Raw genomic sequence first — 18,958 nt, 5'->3', positions numbered from 1 at the left:
ACACAGCGCGGGCTGTAGGGGCCGTGCATGCGCAGTCTATAGGGGTGCAGACGCACAGCGCCCTGTCCCCGCTCCCTCCGGTCCCCCCGCCGTGAGGCCGAGGCCTGCCCGGGACCCGCCTGCCGTCCCCCCGCTCCCCCGTGTGCTCGGCTGCTCGGGACGGGCTTTGCAGGGCTCTGGTGCCTGGAGCGCAAGGCGGGGAGAGACTTAAAAGGGCGCTCGGCTTTTGCTGTGAAAAAACAAGAAAGTGGGTTTGTAACCTTCCTCGTGGCAGGAAAAAACTTGGCTATGTTACCCAAAAGCATACCTGTGGCTCAAAAAAGGAGAAGGCAAATATATGCTCCCTCAGTAAGTTTGCAGATGACACCAAGCTGAGTGGGAGTGTTGATCTGCTGGAGGGTAGGAAGGCTCTGCAGAGGGATCTGGACAGGCTGGATCGATGGGCCGAGGTCAACTGTATGAGGTTTAATAAGGCCAAGTGCCAGGTCCTGCACTTCGGCCACAACAACCCCATGCAACGCTACAGGCTTGGGGAGGAGCGGCTGGAGAGCTGCCTGGCGGAAAGGGACCTGGGGGTGCTGGTTGACAGCCGGCTGAACATGAGCCGGCAGTGTGCCCAGGTGGCCAAGAAGGCCAACAGCGTCCTGGCCTGTATCAGCAATGGTGTGGCCAGCAGGAGCAGGGCAGGGATCGTGCCCCTGGTGAGGCCACACTTCGAATCCTGTGTTCAGTTTTGGGCCCCTCACTACAAGAAGGATGTTGAGGTGCTGGAGCGTGTCCAGAGAAGGGCAACGAAGCTGGTGAGGGGTCTGGAGCACAAGTCTTATGAGGAGCGGCTGAGGGAACTGGGGGTGTTCAGTCTGGAGAAGAGGAGGCTGAGGGGAGACCTTATCACTGTCTACAACTCCCTGAAAGGGGGTTGTGGCGACGAGGGTGTTGGCCGCTTCTCCCAAGTAACTAGTGATGGGACAAGTGGAAATGGCCTCAAGTTGCACCAGGGGAGGTTTAGATTAGATATTAGGAAAAATTTCTTCACTGAGAGAGTGGTCAGGCATTGGCACAGGCTGCCCACGGAGGTGGTGGAGTCGCCATCTCTGGAAGTGTTCAAAAAACGTGTGGATGTGGCACTTCAGGACATGGTTTAGGGGACATGGTGGCACTGGATTAATGGTTGGACTTGATGATCTTGAAGGTCCTTTCCAACCTTAGTGATTCTGTGATTCTGTGAAAAAGGGCTTTTAAAAACCCGTGTTTTGGTTAAATCTCATCTGGGGGCAGGAGCGTCACTCCTGACTTCTGGCCCACATTCACATGTGCTTTTCATTTAGCTTTTCTTAGTATTTCTCCATCTCTTTATTGAACGTTTTTATCTTTTCAGACCTGGTGCAAGGCGAACGGCCGGTACGGGGGGCTGGAGCGTGTTCTGGCAAGTGCTCTCTCCCTTGGCGATGGCGAGCCAAGGCGAGTGAATGGGTGGCAGTGGGGCCGGGTGGTCCCTGTGTGTCACCCCACCCCGTCAGGCCGAGCCACAGTCCTGCCCCGCTGCCCCTGCCTGCCGGGGGCTGCCGGCAAATCGTCTGTGCCAAATTTTATAGATGGGGCATGTGGGCACAGCATCATATATGTCCTCATGAATTCCTGCGTGTGCAGTTGCTAAGGTTCAGCCCTGCGCGCTACCCTACGTCACGGTCCTTTGCTTATGCTGTAAGACACTGTGAGCCCTTGTCTTCCCCTGCACGTTTGTCTTCGCTGTTTGTAGTCGGGTAAAACCGCAGTCGGTGCTTTCGGAGCGCAGCAGGGCCAGCAGTTGCCATCGCAGCAGGTTGTTCCCTTGCCCGGGCAGTGCTGGAAGAGTGGGGACGCCCAAGCCAGGCGGTGGGGTAGGCGTGGGGCGCTTGGCCCCTGCAAAGGGCATTTTTGGGTGCTCAGGGCTATCCTGTGGGATGGAGGATCCCACCCAGCGCAGCCTGGACCACGCTTGCTTGCCCAGCTGAGCTCCTCCAGACACTTTTTGGTTTTAAGTGATGCCTTTTGCAGAAACTGGGTTTTAAACACAACACTTTTTTGCCAATGTCTCTATTTTGGGGCTGGGTTTTTCGTTGAGGCCATGGGAAAGACTGTTCCCTCGAATGTTTTGGCACAGCGTATTCCTAATATTGGCTTCTTTATATTGGGTGTGAATTATTTAGAAGTTTGCTTGAAGGAACAGTTGTCTGCTGCGTTTTTGATACGTGCTAATATTTGTTATGTTGATTCTGATTTTTTCCCTTCATTTAAATCATTGACTTGTAGTTCTAGTGGCTTAGAATAAAATAAAAGAGAATCTGTGTTTTAGGTTGGGCAGCTCCTTTGTTTCTTTAGGAGGAGTCTTTTTTCTTCTGTCTTCTATTTCTTTTTTTTTTTGAGCTGCAATCGCTTTTCTATTGATTGCGCGATAAGGAATTTATCAGTGAACTGCTTTACAGAGAACTGCATGTAGACCTTTTTGCAGCAGTGTTTATGTTATTTGCCTGTTGGCCTTTGCATTTGCTCAGAGACCTATTAATTAGGTTTTTTTATGACAGACACGTTTAGGCCCCTTGCATATTTCTCTTTTGAATCTTATCCCCAGCTATATTTCTTGGGCAATGTGCTCCGGTGCTGCGGTATGCTGTTTATTCTTAGTCTGCCCTGTTTAGGAAGAAAAGAATGGTTGGGTTTTTTCTGCTAAAAGTAAGGCTGCTGTTTCATCCACTCAGGCATTGCACACACGGGTGAGCGTTACTCCTGTGAGCGGCCGAGCTGGGATTAGCTCACAAAAATTGAAGATGAAAAAAAAATTGAAGCAGCTCCAACGTCCGGTTATTGCAGCCGGTCTCTCCAGTGCTGGGTGGAAGGTGGAAAGTGTGCGCAGCTCCCTTATAAGCAGATAGCCTGGCTGTCACTTCAGCTCTTTTTCTAATCCCTAATAAAGATTGGTTTGCAACCACAGCTGGAGATTTGCCTCTCATCCAAAATTCACATCATTCGTAACTATTATAGCTCTGGCCATTCCTACTGACCGTAGACATACCCACGCCCAGCCAGCGCCGCCGCGTTCTTGGCATCCACAATGCACCGTGGCAGTAAAAGCCGCAGTTTTATTATGTGCCGTGGGAGAAAAAGTTCTTTGTTCTCCCTTTTCTGGATTTGCCACTTTTTAGTTGGCCCCAAAATTAGTTGCTAGGTGTGACGAGAGTAAGGGAGCTGACTTTTAATTTTCCTGGGTTTAGTTATTGCTAAAATGTTGTGTTTTCTTTTGTAACCATATGAAACAGTAGTTAATTAACCCCCCCAGCATTTATTGCCTGTAAATATTTGCCCACATTTACATATTTATGTATATTTAAACAATAACTGGGTGCAAGGGAGCTGACTACATGTACATGATGTTCACTGCTAAACATGAAAAAAAATTCTGAAAGAATATTTATATCTCAAATATTTATATGAAGAAATAAGACCTTGTGGTGACCATAATTCTCATGTGGCCTGACAGCATTCAAAAGGTTACAAATGAATAAATACTTTTTTTCCCCCCCCCCCCCAGATGGACCTCAAATGATCGCTTCTTTCCCTGCAAGATGCAGCAGGGCTGCGAGGAGCTGCGTGATGGCTCCTGGTAACTCTAATGATGCTCCTGCTTGAAGAGTGACAGTATGGATGTGCTGCAGGTTGTTTTAATGGCATAAAACACCCTGGTGATCCAGCTGAAAGCAGGAGCCAGTCCCTTCAGTAGCTGGCAGGAGCTCCTCAGCACCTCCCTATGGCTCTGTACCCACAAAGCACTGATCCTGTCTGCCTTCCTGCTCGCAGCAACCCCCGGAGTGGCTCTGGTGGTGTTCCACATTCCATGGGTATTCAGGGCATCCCAGCAGGTCTCCTCTGCCCGATGGTGATTTTGGAGGGGGACGGGTTTGTCAGCCCCTTTAGCCACACGGTCAAGATTAAAAATAGCAAAATTTAGTGTTACTTGCTGTTGACAGGCCAGCGCTGCCTGTCGTGCAGCTGATGGCTGCGCTCCACTCGCAGGGAGCGGAGGTCGCTGGTTAAATCAAGGGGGATGGCAGCTCTCCGGGGCTCGAGAGGAACAAACGTGTTGACTTTCCCTCCCCTCCCAGGGCGCTGGGGGGACGGGGCAGCCCCTGCGCTGCCCGCAGTGATGCTCATGCCCGCGGGGCGGTTCGGTTGCTCCTTGCAGCTCCTGGGTGGACACGTCTTGCATGGTCAGTACCTCTGGCAGTCACAGGTGATCGTGGGCACCCCAAGTAATGCCACCCGCCCTGTTAGCATTTTTGCAGCCGTGGGAGGCCACAGGCGGAGCTGGAAGTGCAAATACAGATTTCCGGACCTCCTCCTTGCCCAATAAGAGCTGTCACTAAATGCTACCCAGAGCAAGGTGGCTCTCCATGCCCCTATGTGAGGTCGATCCTTGTGTCCTGGCCAACCCTTCGCCCTCAGAGCCGTGTCCAGACCACCCCGACGTCCAGCGAGGCACATCGGCCGCAGCGTGTCCGGCTGCGGCTGAGCAGCCACAAGGTGACAGTGTTCCAGAGCAATAACTGCGCTGCATCTCTAACTGCTGGGTCTTCGCTTTGCTGGACGTTTTTTTTTTTCCCTCAGCACGCGAAGTGAAGCCCCGCTCTTTCTAAATGCTAACTGAAAGCTTTGGGGACCGCCAGCCTTCTGCAGCCACCCGTTGTGGCAGTGTCAGGATGCAAGCGTTTTGCTTGCAAGTGCCATCGATGGAGCCGGGGACCCCAGTTGTCACCGCTCCCCCCGCTCCTCCAGCCCCACTGGGCGCGGGATCTCCTCCCTCCCAGCCCACGAAGGCTGCTCCCCCACAGCCCCCTTCGTTTCGCCGCCGGGAATGGGGGTTTGGCTGGTGATTGGCATCAGTTTGAGTTGGGCCAAGGGCTATTGGGCTTTTCGTTTGCGACTGGCAGCTCTCCAAGGGATGCATAGGAAAGGAATGGGTCAGCGGTCCTGGAGCGTGTTCACGTCACCTCAGGGTACATGGCACGTGCCAGCACAAGGTCACAGAAGGGCTCTGCTTTCCTCTCCAAGGAGGTCCTGTGGCACTACTTGGCTCTCCTGGGCTTCAGAGGCAGGAACCGCTCGGCACCGTCAGCATCCTCTGCCAGCAGGTCAGGATCCGCGGCAGGGCCCCGGGGTGGACCCCAGTGTTGCTGAATGGCCTTAATTCCCATCGCAAAAGGCGTGAAGGGTCCTGGGAGCTGGTTGACGTGTCTGTGCTGTAATGAAGAACGCTCTGTGCACAGCCGTCGCACCGCGAGCTGCGGTATTACTCATGAGGGTCACCTCAGTAACACCAATTACACTTTCTTACCTTGCTGTGATCCTCAGACATCTTCAAGGCTGATGTATTTGTTTCATTTGCAGGGCTGTTTTAACTTACTTACCTTTGGAAAAGATGGCACTTGAGTCACGTCTGGCTTCATTCTTCATTCTTCAGTAGTGGAAGTGTTGACAGCAACACTCATGGCCCGCTATATAAACCTACAGGTGTTAGGCATTGATTTCTTCTGAATAAGCTCCTAGAAGTTATCTGTTCTCATAAGTTATTATTGTTGGCGTGGATAGGGCTCTTGTCTCTGCAAGTCTGGCTCTCAGAAATTACGGTCTGTATTAGCAAGGAGTAAAAGGCACAGGGTCAAGCCCTCCGCCAGCGCAGCTCCGCTGGCCAGCTGGCATTCAACGAGCGCTGGCACTAGTGTAAGGACAATTAGAAAATGCCCTTGGAGTGGGATTTCTGCATCTCTTGACCTCCCTGAGGTTGCTTTGTCACCCTATCTGTATTGTTAATTGCATCTGATCAGCCAGGTATCTGCTCCACTGCAGTTAGTAGTGTCTTTTATTTATTTTTCTGGATATTTTCAAATCAGTAAATCCTCCCTGTTAGTGCATCAGGATGCTTCAATGGACAACGTTTCACATTAGTCCCCAAATTAAGTCTTTTGCAGCATTAAAATCTGTTAATTGGGGTATTCCAACAAGCATCCATGTTAGGGGGAGGTTTTTACCCTGGGCAGGCAGGATGAAACCGCATTCTTAATTAGAGATCTGAAAAGCTATTAATATCTAACGGCCATGAGAAATCAAAGTGTCAGGTAGGGATGGGACAGCGCGGGACCCTCTTCCTTCGCCCCATACCTGCGGCAGCCCTGGGTGCAGGGGAGGGTGCCAGGTGTACCTGGTGCCATGAAAACATTACAGGGAGAGACAGCTCCTGGGTGAAATGATTTGTGGCGCGGAGTGGGAGAGATCACCACCAGCACGCGGGAGCGACGTGCGCACCGTGTGTCCCGTCATCAAACCCAGAGACACCGAAATTACCGAAATCTGTAGACGTGCATGGATACATACACACACAAATGATTTATGCTTGAGTCTTTGATTTTAGGTACTGTATTCTAGCCTCCCTGCTTTTAACGCCATCGAGTGGACGTGGACAGTGAGTGGTCTGTACGAAATGGTAGCCTGCGAGCCTGGATTTCACAGTGAGGTCTATTTACCGCGTCTTTTCTCCTAAGTACAGATTTACTTTCAGAAAATGGGTACTCTAGACTAACGCGCTGGTACATTTGTTTCATACACAGCAGCAGCACCCAGGACATAACTGGTGTTTCCTGCGAGAAACAGGGTGAGTATTCTCACAGACTGGTGCTGGATCTGGCCCTTGCTTCCCCACATGAAGCACAAATATTGATACCTCCTCCAGACTGATGTGACAATTTTTGGAGGGTACCATCCACAGGGTAAGGTCTGCTGCTTTTTAAAGTATCCTATTGCATGTAGAAATCCACAAATCTTCATTAAGATTTGTCAGCTCCAGCTGTGTGTCTGTATCTGCCTTTGTTTTTTAGGTAATTTGTGCCTGTACGCTTTCACCACATGATTGCTTTTATTTTATCCGGTTCCTTCTGTTGGGCACTTCTCTGTTGACTATGATTACTATCACATCAACTGAAAATGGTCCTGTACTGTATAATTAACTTTATCTGCTTTGCTACAATGCCTCTCACTGGTAATTACGCACACTTCAGCTCTTTCACTATGTTTCTAAGACTTTAGGAAGTGCTGATTACTCCTGCCCAGTCTCTGTCCAAGCTGGAGGGATTTACATGTCTACGATTCTATCTTTGTCCTTGCAGCACCCCTGCTGTAATCTGGATATTGATTGTAGTACGTATAATGTATTCTTTAAATAAACCATCTGTTTGGAATTCACTGGGGTTTACATGTGCTGGTAGCAAAAAGCTTATTTAAATCCTCAGGTTGTTGGCCGGTTGATGTGATTGTTATCGGTTTACTGAGATAATTTGAAATGGAGACCAAAGACTTTGAAATCTTTCAGTTCTCTAGGGAGTTACTCCATTTTCCTTCTCCTTAGCTCAGCCTTGTCAGCCTTCCCCATGGTGCCTTAGTGACTTTAGTCCCTTGATGATTTTTTATTAAGCCTCTTTTTCTAAGGCAATAGTCTCATGTGAATGTGCCCTCTGCCCATCCGTCTGTGTTTCTCTCTTTAATGCGTTTGAACCCCTTGGTCAACTTGAACCAAATTTGGTTGATGTCATGAGCTCTCACTTTATGTCCAATTCCTTCAAGTTATGTGCAGGTCAGGTAGAGCAGATCCAAACCGGCAAGGATCAGCCGTTCTGGCTAACCCACACCGCCCGGCCCTGCAGTGCCTGTATCTCGGTGCCTCATGCCAGCAGCGCTTTTTGCTTAGCTGGTACTGAGGGAACGTGGCCAGCAGCGAGGACTGCTGTGTGGCCATTGCAGGCTACATGGAGGGATGGGAAACACACAGGCGTGAGGCTCGTAGGAAGGAAGAGCTGGGACTATCGCCATGGTGGGGATGGGGGCAAAGTGGGGAGAGAGAGGTATGAGATCTGTGGGAAAGCAGCCTTCATCCATGACTGCTCACAGAACAGCAGCTGCCACTGTGATTACAAATATTGATGCATTTTCCACAGCTTCTTTTCAAACACACAGCCTCATTTCTTTTTTTTTTTCACTCTTTATAACATAAGTCGTTTTTACATCATGCGAAGAAAAACACTTGGCTGAGGAGTGTTGTGTAGCTTCTGTTGAGATCTTGTAGCAAACCAGGCACACATTTATTAACCAAGGGAAGTGGTGTTTGATGCAAACACCAGTGCGATGTTTTAACATCGTGATGGCTTTTAAAATAAACCCAACAGTGAAGCAGATGCAGTCTGAACGTCCTGCTATGTCTACAGGGCAAGGTACTTCTCTAAAACATATGGGAATGCAGCTCTGGCCATTGCTGTGGACTGTTGGTGTACCTGGAGAGCATCTACCAAATGCCCATTGACTTGAACATCAATTTGACTGAAGAAGCTGCTCTTGGTTCCTTCTGAGTGCCCTGCAAGCCCCAGAGTGAGTGGGATCTGAGGGTAGATGCTCACAGCTCTGTGCTATATTGCTCCGGTACTGATCACCCTGAGTGTTGTACTTTTACTAATGGGCAAGTTGCTAGCCTGAGAAACTTCAGCTTGGGTGAAAATAGCTGGATTATTACTTCAGGGGGGTTTATGTCAGTTTTAATAAGTGTGCAGAAAATTCAAACCATCTGGAACTGAGAATCTGTCTCAGTGTGCAGTGGTGCTCCTCAGCTGATGGAAACTGCTTTTACCATTGCACAGAGGTGTCCGACTTTGGGAAACAGAGAATTCAGATGCCCAAGTACCTCCAATATCTATCTTTCTTTTATTTGGAAGACTAACCGTGCTTTGTCAGAATAGGAACATCCTTCATCCGGTAGAGATGAAGAAAACTCTCCAGATGATTTACATCATGTCTCGAGATCAAACCTTCAAAGGTCAGAGAGAAGGGCCTTAAGCAAGGAAAGCGTGATTTAGCCCTCTATAAATGCTAGTGTTATTAGTGGTATTATGGCAATGTAGGTAACTTTTGGTTGCATATTTAATCTTCTTCAGCTGCCATTTGACGTCACTGAGTAAAAAACACCTGTGTAATTAGTTCCTTTTGGTGTCTTTCTACGTTGCAGCGGCTCAAAGGTAAAGAAGCCCGTGCCTCGGTGGTATTTCATAAATACCTGGTTCATGAACAGCCTGTAAAGCCCCGCTGGCTGCCACGTCCAGCCTTCGCTGCCGCGGCAGGAGCCGGCCGCCTGCGCGGCACGCCGCTCCGCAGCGGGGCTGCGTTCGGCGCTCCTTTCCCAGCTGAGCGTCGGCTACAGAAGCTGGCAGTCAGGATCGTCTGTCAGGTGGGGTTATTTTTCTCTCAATTTCCATTTTCTTTTCACCTCCCCCCTGACTTTTCCCTCCCTCCTCATTTCTTGCTGTCTGGACCTTCCTTTTTCCCCTGTACCTTACACTTGGCAGTAGCAGTCACCTCCTCTGGTAAATGAGATGGTTCTCCCACTGTCACCTCCTTTCGGGGTGTAGTTTGAGTCTCTGTTACATTTTTTGTGATGTGGATGTGACCAGCTTCTAAAATCGCCCCCCCCTCCGTCACATGAGCGTGGTGCGATGCTGGAGCGCTTCTCAGGTGCTTGAACCAACCTCTTTTCGTCCTGCCTACTGAGAGGGACCGCTTGGCAGTTACTAGTGCACAGGCAGGTTCTCCTCCCGCTCTGCTCTGCGCTCATCTGCAGCATTGTGTCCCGTTCTGGGCTCCCCAGTTCAAGAGGAGAGAGACCGATGGAGGGCTACGAGGATGATTAAGGGACTGGAACATCTCTCGTATGAGGAAAGGCTGAGAGACCTGGGGCTGTTCAGTCTGGAGAAGAGGAGGCTGAGAGGGGACCTTACCAGTGTCTATAAATACCTGAAGGGCGGCTGTCAGGAGGATGGAGCCAGTCTCTTTTCAGCAGTGCCCAGTGGTAGGACAAGGGGCGATGGGCACAAACTGCAGCCCAGGAAGTTCCGCCTCAACATGAGGAAAAACTTCTTCACTGTGAGAGTGTCGGAGCACTGGCACAGGCTGCCCAGAGAGGCTGTGGAGTCTCCTTCTCTGGAGACCTTCCAAACCCGACTGGACGCGTTCCTGTGCAACCTGCCCTGGGTGACCCTGCCTTGGCAGCGGGGTTGGACCAGACGATCTTCAGAGGTCCCTTCCAACCCCCACCGTTCTGTGATTCTGTGATTCTTCCCGTTTATTCAAGAACTATTCCAACGGGGCATGAGGAAAGGAGTGGGATTATCCTGGCCGCAGCCAGTAGCGTGTGCTGGTGAGTGATACAACATATATTCTGCTGCTTTTTTTGCATCTTCTTCCAGTTAACATTTTTTCCTGTTACAACTCAATTCTTTCCTCACTAAGTGCATAAATTGCCCTTTAATGTTTTCTTAGCGTGACCTGCATGACCGTACCTCCACGTCTCATCTGCTTTCCTCCGTGTTCACGCCGAATCCTGTCCTGCCGTTCCCAGCGCCGTCCCACGGAGGTGGTACCTGCCGCTCCGCTCTCTGGGCTGCCACCCCGTTCTCCTTCCCCTGCGCCAGCAGCTCAGGTGCATCAGCCCGCTGGCTATTTTGGCTGGAAGAATAACCCTGGATGTGCCACTGTCCGTCTGGCACGGGGAGGCGTTCCTCACGGCAAAGAAAAGGCACTTTGTGAAACACAGTTTGCTGCTGTCTTGAGCAGGGACAAAGGTGTCCTGGCTTGTGGCCATCAGACGCTCGCTGTTAATGGCAGAATACCTCCCAGTCAGCTGCGGCTGTACCCCCGCCTTCTGCCCATCGGGGCTCTCTGCAGACACGCTGAGCTCCCCATTTCATGAGTTTTCTCATTATTCCAGCTCTTTGGCACCCATCCATTCTGCTGTTGGGTGGCTGGATCTCACCCTCACTGTGTATTTTGTGGTCATAGCCATCCTTGGTCAGATGCCATTTAGCCACCGGTCCAACTCATCAGACAACTTGCTTTCCTGCTCAAGGCCTTGGACTTCAGTCAAGTTAACCTCTGAGAAACCCTCTTATCTTCAACTTGGTGCAGGAAGTATTTGTTTTGTGCTGGCTTCATTTTTTCAATATTATTTTTCAGTAGCATGTATATAGTGTTTACATATATATGTATGCACACTATACTCTATATAGTTATATATATATAACTGTAAATGCACACTATACTGTATATATGTAGTCACACACACGTGCATGAGTTTATCTGTCTATGCATACAAAGGTAACTAGTCTCACTTGCATTCATTTGCCTTGCAGAGCTTTTTTTCTCCCGTGGTTTTTGCTGAGCCATGATTTTCTGTTTTGCCCCATTTTGCCCTTTAAAATCCATTTTCCAAGAACATCTGAAATTACTAAACGGTTCATTCAATTGACTTTTAATGTCTAGAACCTCTGCAGAGAAACATTCCTGCAGCAGCTATTTTCAGCTACTTTTTTCATACCTACTTGTGTTTTGTGCTACTTTACTTGTGGTTTCCATGACAATTATCCCCAGAGTTAGAGGCAGCCTTGCCCTCGGTTGCTGTTTTGCAAAGCTGCCCTTGCTCTTGCCCATCTGAGAATGACTGCAGAAGTTCATGGTCATTTTTTATATTCTTATCTCCTGTCCATGTCACTAGCACTATACAGGTGCTGCAGGCCACCATGATATATATTGCATTCCGTGTATTGCCATGGAAATAATTTGGAGGGCAGAGCCACCTCATCCTCGAAAGGAGCAGCATATTCTGGCTAGCGGAGGAGGACACATCACCCAGGAAGGACTGGTACAAAGCTTTGCCCGGTGCAAGGTAGCCCGCTGCCCAACACGAGTTGCCCGCAGCGCAGCGTAGCCAGGTTTGGAACGCGCCAGAACGAGAGAGGAGGGTGGAAAGAGCAGGTTTGTGCTGTGTGCGGGTGCCGGGTTGTGCAGAGCCTGAGCCCCGGCTGGGTCCTGCCCCGCCGCAGCCCAGCGCCAGCTCCCCGCTGGGCACAGCCTCTGCCCGGCCCCATCCTCCCGCCCGGGCACATTGCTCCGCTGCCGCTCTCGTACCGCTCTCTTACCACACATGAAAACTAGTATTTTGGATATTTTGAACCGTGTATTGAATATTTTGGACCGTATATTGAATATTTTGGACCGTTTATTGAATATTTGGAACTGTATATTGACCTTTTCAACATCTTTTAACATTTTTAGCATCTTCCTGGTATTTTCTTCTTGATCATTCTCTTTTCCTGTTTTCTCCATCCCACCTCTAGTGACTTACAGCCATTCCTGAAGTGCGGAGCAGCAATCCTTTGATGCATTATCCTTATATCTTTCCTTATTATCCTTATCTATTCCGGCTGGTACATATAACTGACCTTTCTGTATGATCTACTCTCAATCCTGCCAGCACATCCTCAGCCTTTCTGTGCATCATTTTTTTCTTTAGTTGACTGTTTCCTTCCAGTTTTCCGTGTGTTTGCCTCCTTTCATTCTTACCTACTCGTGTCCTTCCCTCCCTCCACCCACAGCTTCCTCTCCTGAATCCACTTAAGTGTAATCTAAAACATACTGCATGAAAGTGGAAGCCCAGAGAAATATTTGCTCTGGCTCTCGCTAGCACCTCGCGATGCCGGTGAGCTCTGAGACAGTGGATTCTCAACCCTGCAGTAAAATGAGCCTTTCCCGTAAGCTGAAAATTTGAGTCTTTCTCACAAACTACAGTCAAAATGATTGTCAGCTCAAGAAGTGCCTTTTAACTAAATTCAAAGAAACTTACTCAGAGAAGATTTTTGAATTTCCACCATGATAAAACTAATTACAATTACCAGCCCATTACTGAAACAGAAAACATCCAGAATGCCACAATATTTGAAGTTATGTTTTAAGGAACAAGCATACCAGATCAGAGAAAAAAGCTTCAAAGTCGAAAGTGATTGTCATCTTAAACAGTCTTAATTGCTTGTAAGATAAATGGGAATGAAGAACTAGGGGAAAGAGAGAGCCTTGTGGATAATCCGCATGGAGAATGTGATCTGCTATAGCAAATGAGCTGTGTGTGATCCACTACTGAATTGTCCCAAATTACCAACCCGCCTGCCCAAACCCATCACCTACCAACCAGCTGAGTCAGCTCATGGTGTGCAAGGGAGACCGAGAGGTCCCGTGTGAGGTAGTTATGGGGTCACGAATGCTTCTGCTGGCTACCTAGAGCAGCTCTCCAGGCTCCCTAGGTGTTTATTCATCCTTGTAGTTGCTTTTACTCATCTCATCCTCAGTCAGATGAAACGCAGAGTTTTGCAGCTGTGCTGGGTGAATCGCTCTTCTCCCTGGGAACAAATTATCCCAGTCCTGGGACAACCTTTGGGCGCTTGCCAGCAGTTGTGTGGCCCTCCTTGGGTTGGGAGGCAGAGCTCGGTGATATGTCAGATTGAGCTGCTCTGTGCAGTTTTTTCCAGCTAGCTCAGAAAGTCCACTTCTCCTTCTGGAAGGCTCTTTTTTTTTTTCTGGAAATAAGTTATTTTTAAATAACTGACCAATTACAGTCTTGGCTTGTTCCACCGTCTGCTGGAGGTGACTTCAGGGGTGCGCTCCGCTAGTCTGGTCCTTGCCATATGTATTGTTCACCGTCAGGTCCAGCCCAGCCACAGTAGGGCTTGGGGTGACATTCCTTACCCAGCGTGTGTCACCAGGACCCGGAGACTCCCTGTTGTGGGGAGCTCCACCAGCGAGAGGTTAACCTCACTTTCCTGAGGGTGGCTGGTGTTTGATGCTCTCTTGTCCTTGTGCTCCGCTGCGTATCCCACCCCAACACCTTGGGACGAAGTTCAGTGAGAGCTGCTTTTCCAAAATGCCAGCTGCTCAGGGCTGTACCCAGCAGCACGGCAGCTGGTTGTGCCGAGATGCCCAGTTGGGCTCCTCCATGTGCAGTGGCCGGTTGCCTGATTTGCACAGTGCCTATCTGCACCTCTTCCCGGGCCAGCCCGGGTGGTGGGATGGGCTATGGAGAAGTCCAAGGGGTGGCAGAAGGAATTAGAGGAAGGGAGGAAGTGGAGGACCAATCCTTACGTTCGTCACCCCACCATGCACTGCAGCTTCCTCTCAAAGCATGAGCCAGGACCAGGGCTGGGGATGGGTCCCCTAAAAACAGGGATGGGGTAAGTGATGGGGAGCAAGAAAGAGAAGGGGAAAGCAGCTGGGCTGGTGAGATGGGCCTGGGAATCACGGCCAGAGGCTGGAGCTCCCAAACCGTGTCTTTCCACGTGTGGCTGGATTGCCGTGGTGCCCCGGGGATGTGGATTTTGGGAGCGGTCACAGCTCGCTGCTTCTCGAGCCGTGGTGTTTATGGCCGGCTGTGGTTTTGGCACACGGTTCTTGCTTCAGCTTCTCCCCAGATGCGTAGTTTGGGTATGACGGTTCCCTGCGGCACAGGGGTCTGCTCCCATGGTCCGAGGGCTGGGAGGGCGTTGTGGCCGGTGGCTTCTCCAGGACCCCTTTCCAATGGCGACGGAGCCGAGGTGAGGCTGCTCTGCGGTCCCCTTCTGTCGTTACAAGGCAGCTGATATTTTATTCCAAGTTAGACTAACCATGAAAATGTGCTGGACACTGGAAAGAGATGTCTTGAGCACACAAAGCAGCTTACAAGCCTGAGAAGAGAGGGGGGAATTTTTCATTTGGCAGAACGACATGCATAGCGAGCGCTCTTGTTTTTAATAAGCTCACAAAGCTTTCTTGAAAGCCAGGGATTTTTTTTTTTCCATCCTGAACACATGAGGTATTTTCATTTCATAATGAATGCATGTTAGGTCCAACTTCCAGAAAGCCTTTCATGTGAAAAAAATAGCAAAGAATTTTTCAGATGCTGAAGTGAACAGGGTGGAAGTAATCATGAAACAAAATGCTGGCATATTTGCTCTGTGCTCGGAGATTGTGTGGCATCTTGTATTGTCTGAAACAGCACCAGATAATAATCATACGTGCAAATCTCTCAGGCTGGGGCAACGGGGAGAAAAGCCAATCTCTGTGTCTCCACAGAGCTGGAAGAAATCTCAGATATTTCTGTTTGTCTGCAGAACAGCTGGGGACTTTGCAGACATGAATCTAATTAAGCATATTCCTCGCCACAAACACTTCAAGTCCTATTTCTGAGATCCGAATGTCTCTCCAAAATGAAGCCTTAGGAATATTGCTTCCATGCAGCGTGCTTTTTTCTTTTTTTTTTCGGTCGGGGCAAAATTAAATTACACTTATAGGCTCAGCGCAAAACTTACTGAAGTCAATAATATTGATTGATATTTGGCTATCAGCAGAATGTCATGCATTAATAATAACTGAATTTAATCCACAGGCCCAAGAGGGCTCCCGGCGGCGATGTGGGTATTGGAATCGGCCGGGCTGGGACGGCATTTGGTATGGCTGGTCCTCCCCACCGAGGGCACCAGAGCCCTGTCCCTGCCTCCTGCCCTGCCCCAGGTTTGCAGGTGGTCAGGTTAGGACCAAAATTCAAATATTGAGCTTTTTTTCTCCGCTCACCACATGCCAAGCTTTAAAAGAGAGAAGAGAGCATTTATTTTCTTGGTAGAGAAACAGGCTTAATACAACAAAGGGCTTAATACAGCAAAGGGCTTAACCGGAGCCTTTTGTCTGCCCGGCACCGGGCGCGCTGAGCTCCTTCAGCGCTTTGCGTGGCACAAATCGTGAGCTGCTGAGCGGGCAACCGTGCCCCGATCAGCCCCGCTGCCCCCGCGCCGAGACCCCGTGGGAGCCCCAGCCCCATCACAGCTCTGCAAACCACTAATTTCCAGGCTTGCAGACACTTTGTTTTAAATCCTGGGTTTCAAATCAACCCAAGCCAGAAAGAACATTGCTGCTTGCTTCACTCCGCTTGTTTTGTTCTGTGGCATGAGATTACCTCTCTGCTGCACGTGAAAGCCCTCTCTGGATTTCCTGCAGATTTGGAGCAATATTTTCCTGCTGATATTCCAGGGCATAAATTAATCTGAGGAAAATCCCGGTTTTCATCCATCTGCCTTTTTTTCCTGCTCTCTTTAATTCCACTCTTAATCCAATTGATGCCAAGCGTAAGGCTTGCAGGAGGCTGGTCCTGGGCTCCAGGTCCTGCTCTCTGATGCAGTTAAAGTACGGCTGTAACAAGGCTCGTCGGCGAAACTACATAACCTAAGTCCATCTATACAACTGGAAAACATAGATAAGCTTTCGTTCATGTAAGCTCTTCCTTGGGTCTCTCGTATGCAAAATTATTTGTCTGTGCTCCTCAGATAGTTTGATTTATGTTCATTTGCACATACCAAGTATAGTGAAACCCAGTGAATTCTCCTGATACGTTTTCGCTCTGGTAAGAAACGTGATGGGAAGTGGAAGATATGATCATCTCTCTCCCTAGTGGCATCAGTAAATATCACACATATCGGATTAAACCCTTGACATTTTTCCAACAGGGTGAAATTTGCTTGAAGATGTTGGGAAATGAGTTATAGATGTGAAAGCAAGGCTTGAAATACGAATGCAAACACGTTAACCCTAAAACTGGTGTAATTTGCTTTTCCCGATATCCTGGCGCATGGAGCTGGAGGGGCTGCGGGGGAGAGCTCCCCCCACGGCGGCAGAGACTGGTGGTGAGTAGGATGTGAGCCATGAGACAGAAATGCCTTTTGGCTCTTGGGTAGCGCTGGATGGCTAAATCCTGCCCAGTGACCCTGCGGGGTGCACCCCGGCAGGGAGGGGCGGACATCACCCGCTCTGGCGGGTGGCTGGGTGGTCTCAGGTGTGTTCCTGCCCCAAGGTCGGGGTGCAAAGCTCGCCCGCAGCAGCACGGCCCCCAGGGAGAGCTGCCCAGCAGCTTGGGCATGAAAAATACACTTTTCACTTAGCTGGAAAGACGAAATCTCTCAGGGGTTACTACAGCAAGGTCACCCACCTGCAAAAAACTTTGGGGGAGGTGAAGGTTGGGGATTTGAGGTGGTGTTGTGGGCAGGACTGAGTCTGTGACCTAGAAGTTAATGTCAGGAATCTCGTATGTCTTATAATGAAGCTGGTTTTAGTTTTTTGCTGCAGAAACTCTCCAGCAGGCTTTGGTACACTGCAGTTGAAAGGTGCACTAGGGTAACAGTGCTGGATTTTCCATGCTCGTGTTTGGGGTCTTTCACATCCTGCTGGTGAAACCCAGTCCTGGTGCAGTGAGCCCGTCTGAGCTCGGCACATCCCGCGCTGTCCCCTTCAGCCTTCTCCATGGACGTGAGCAGCAGTCGCAGAGGTAGCAGAGCAAAAACCGAGAGACAGAAGAAATATTGTACATTTTAAGGAACAGGCCAATTTTAATCCAGAGCAATTGTTGTGGTAATTACACTATTCAAAGCAATTTCGATGCCTCTTATTAATTTCTCTGCATTATCCTCTTGCCCCCTTGGAGATGACCAAGCCAGAACTTGATTGCAACTGCTGCTTGTGAGTGCGGTGGTTCCTTACGAGCCGTTAGGAGTGAGGCATCCGCTGGGGTTGCCATGGAGATGCCAAGGCTGATTGGAAGCCAGGTGGATGGCTCCTGCGGCCGCGCTGCCGGCCGAGCACGGCTCCTCCCTCCCTGAGGACGCGGGCTGCCTGGAGAGGTAGTTGTTGAAATCAGAGAGTGGACCAGGTGCTGGGTGGCTTGAGAGGGACCCACGCACCAGAGCAGCGAAGCTGTTGGGAGCAATAGGGATGAGCCCGAGACCTGTATCTGCAGGTGCAGGTGGGCTAACAGGAGCAGTTCACCATCTCTGTGAACCAAATATCCCAAATCTCTGTCCCAAATATCCTGGGTCCAGTCTTTTACCAATGCTCTCAGTAAAAGAGAGGTTGGCAAGGCCAACCTGGCCAAGAGCTGCTCATCGCTGGGTATTTCTGCCCCCGTCGGACGAGGGGTGGCTCTTTCTGGGGTTGTGCTGTAGCACTGAGAAATCCGGTCTTTCAAAATTTGGCAAGCACGGTGTAGCTTGAAGTACAGTATTAGCATAAATTAGCTGAGAACACATTTATCTGTGGCAGAGTGAAGGTTGCTGTTTGGCAGCAGGCAGTTTGCTTTTACTGTCTTCACTTAGTAAACATCTATCGGATAAAAAGGTGATGTGGTTGGCATGCGGCTCATCTATTCCTAGATTTGGCATTTGGGAACATGGTTTCACCGCTCAGATCTGACTGGAAGCGTGTACCATTTCACAGGCAGGAAGGTTCTGCACTGTTAATACACTTCGACTCTGATTTAAATGCAAGATGAGCACACGTCCTCTCTGCACACCACGGCCTGCACAGCTTCCTCAGCTGAAGGCTGCAGTGTGTGCTCAGCCACCACCTGCATTTTGTATGCTTAGCGTTGCCCAAAAAATCAGACTTTTTGCACCCACTGCTGCTCTGGGGTGTGGAGAGCCCTCTTCTCTCAGGGTCCAATTTTGGGAGAGCCCATCGGACTGCCAGGGCACCAACTGGGGCTTATCTGCTCTATGGATACCATTACTTTATATATATATATATATATATATAAAAAATACATATCTATGTCTCCTACTTTATAGATACCCTGCTCTGATACTGCAATCATCTCCCTCGAAATATGAAGCTGGAACAGTTCTTACAGATTTCAGTCATCTGAGTGAAGGTCAAGAATCCTTTTTTTTCCTTCTTTTGAGAATGGTAATGGAAAAATATTACCAGTTATGGAAACAGGGTCAGAAAGCTGCGGATAAATGGGGCACAGCATCAAACGAGGTGACAGGAGACCTAATTGTGGGATTGAAGCTGTGGGATGAAATAGGTAAAAATCTCACAGGAACTTCTATCTCCTCGTATTTTTGCAAGAACTTGAAATGCTCTTTCCTCTTCTCACCTGAGCCTTTTAGAAATCGGTACATTTTTAGCTGAAGGTTGGAGACAAGGACCAAATGGCCTTGGCGTTAAACAGCATGTTTCAGTTGTCCAAGAACAGCGGGAGACATGTTCACGT

This window comes from Phaethon aethereus (assembly GCF_964289735.1).
Source record: "Phaethon aethereus genome assembly, chromosome: 11".
Classification (NCBI taxonomy): domain Eukaryota; kingdom Metazoa; phylum Chordata; class Aves; order Phaethontiformes; family Phaethontidae; genus Phaethon; species Phaethon aethereus.
Note: the sequence above shows the minus strand (reverse complement) of the source record.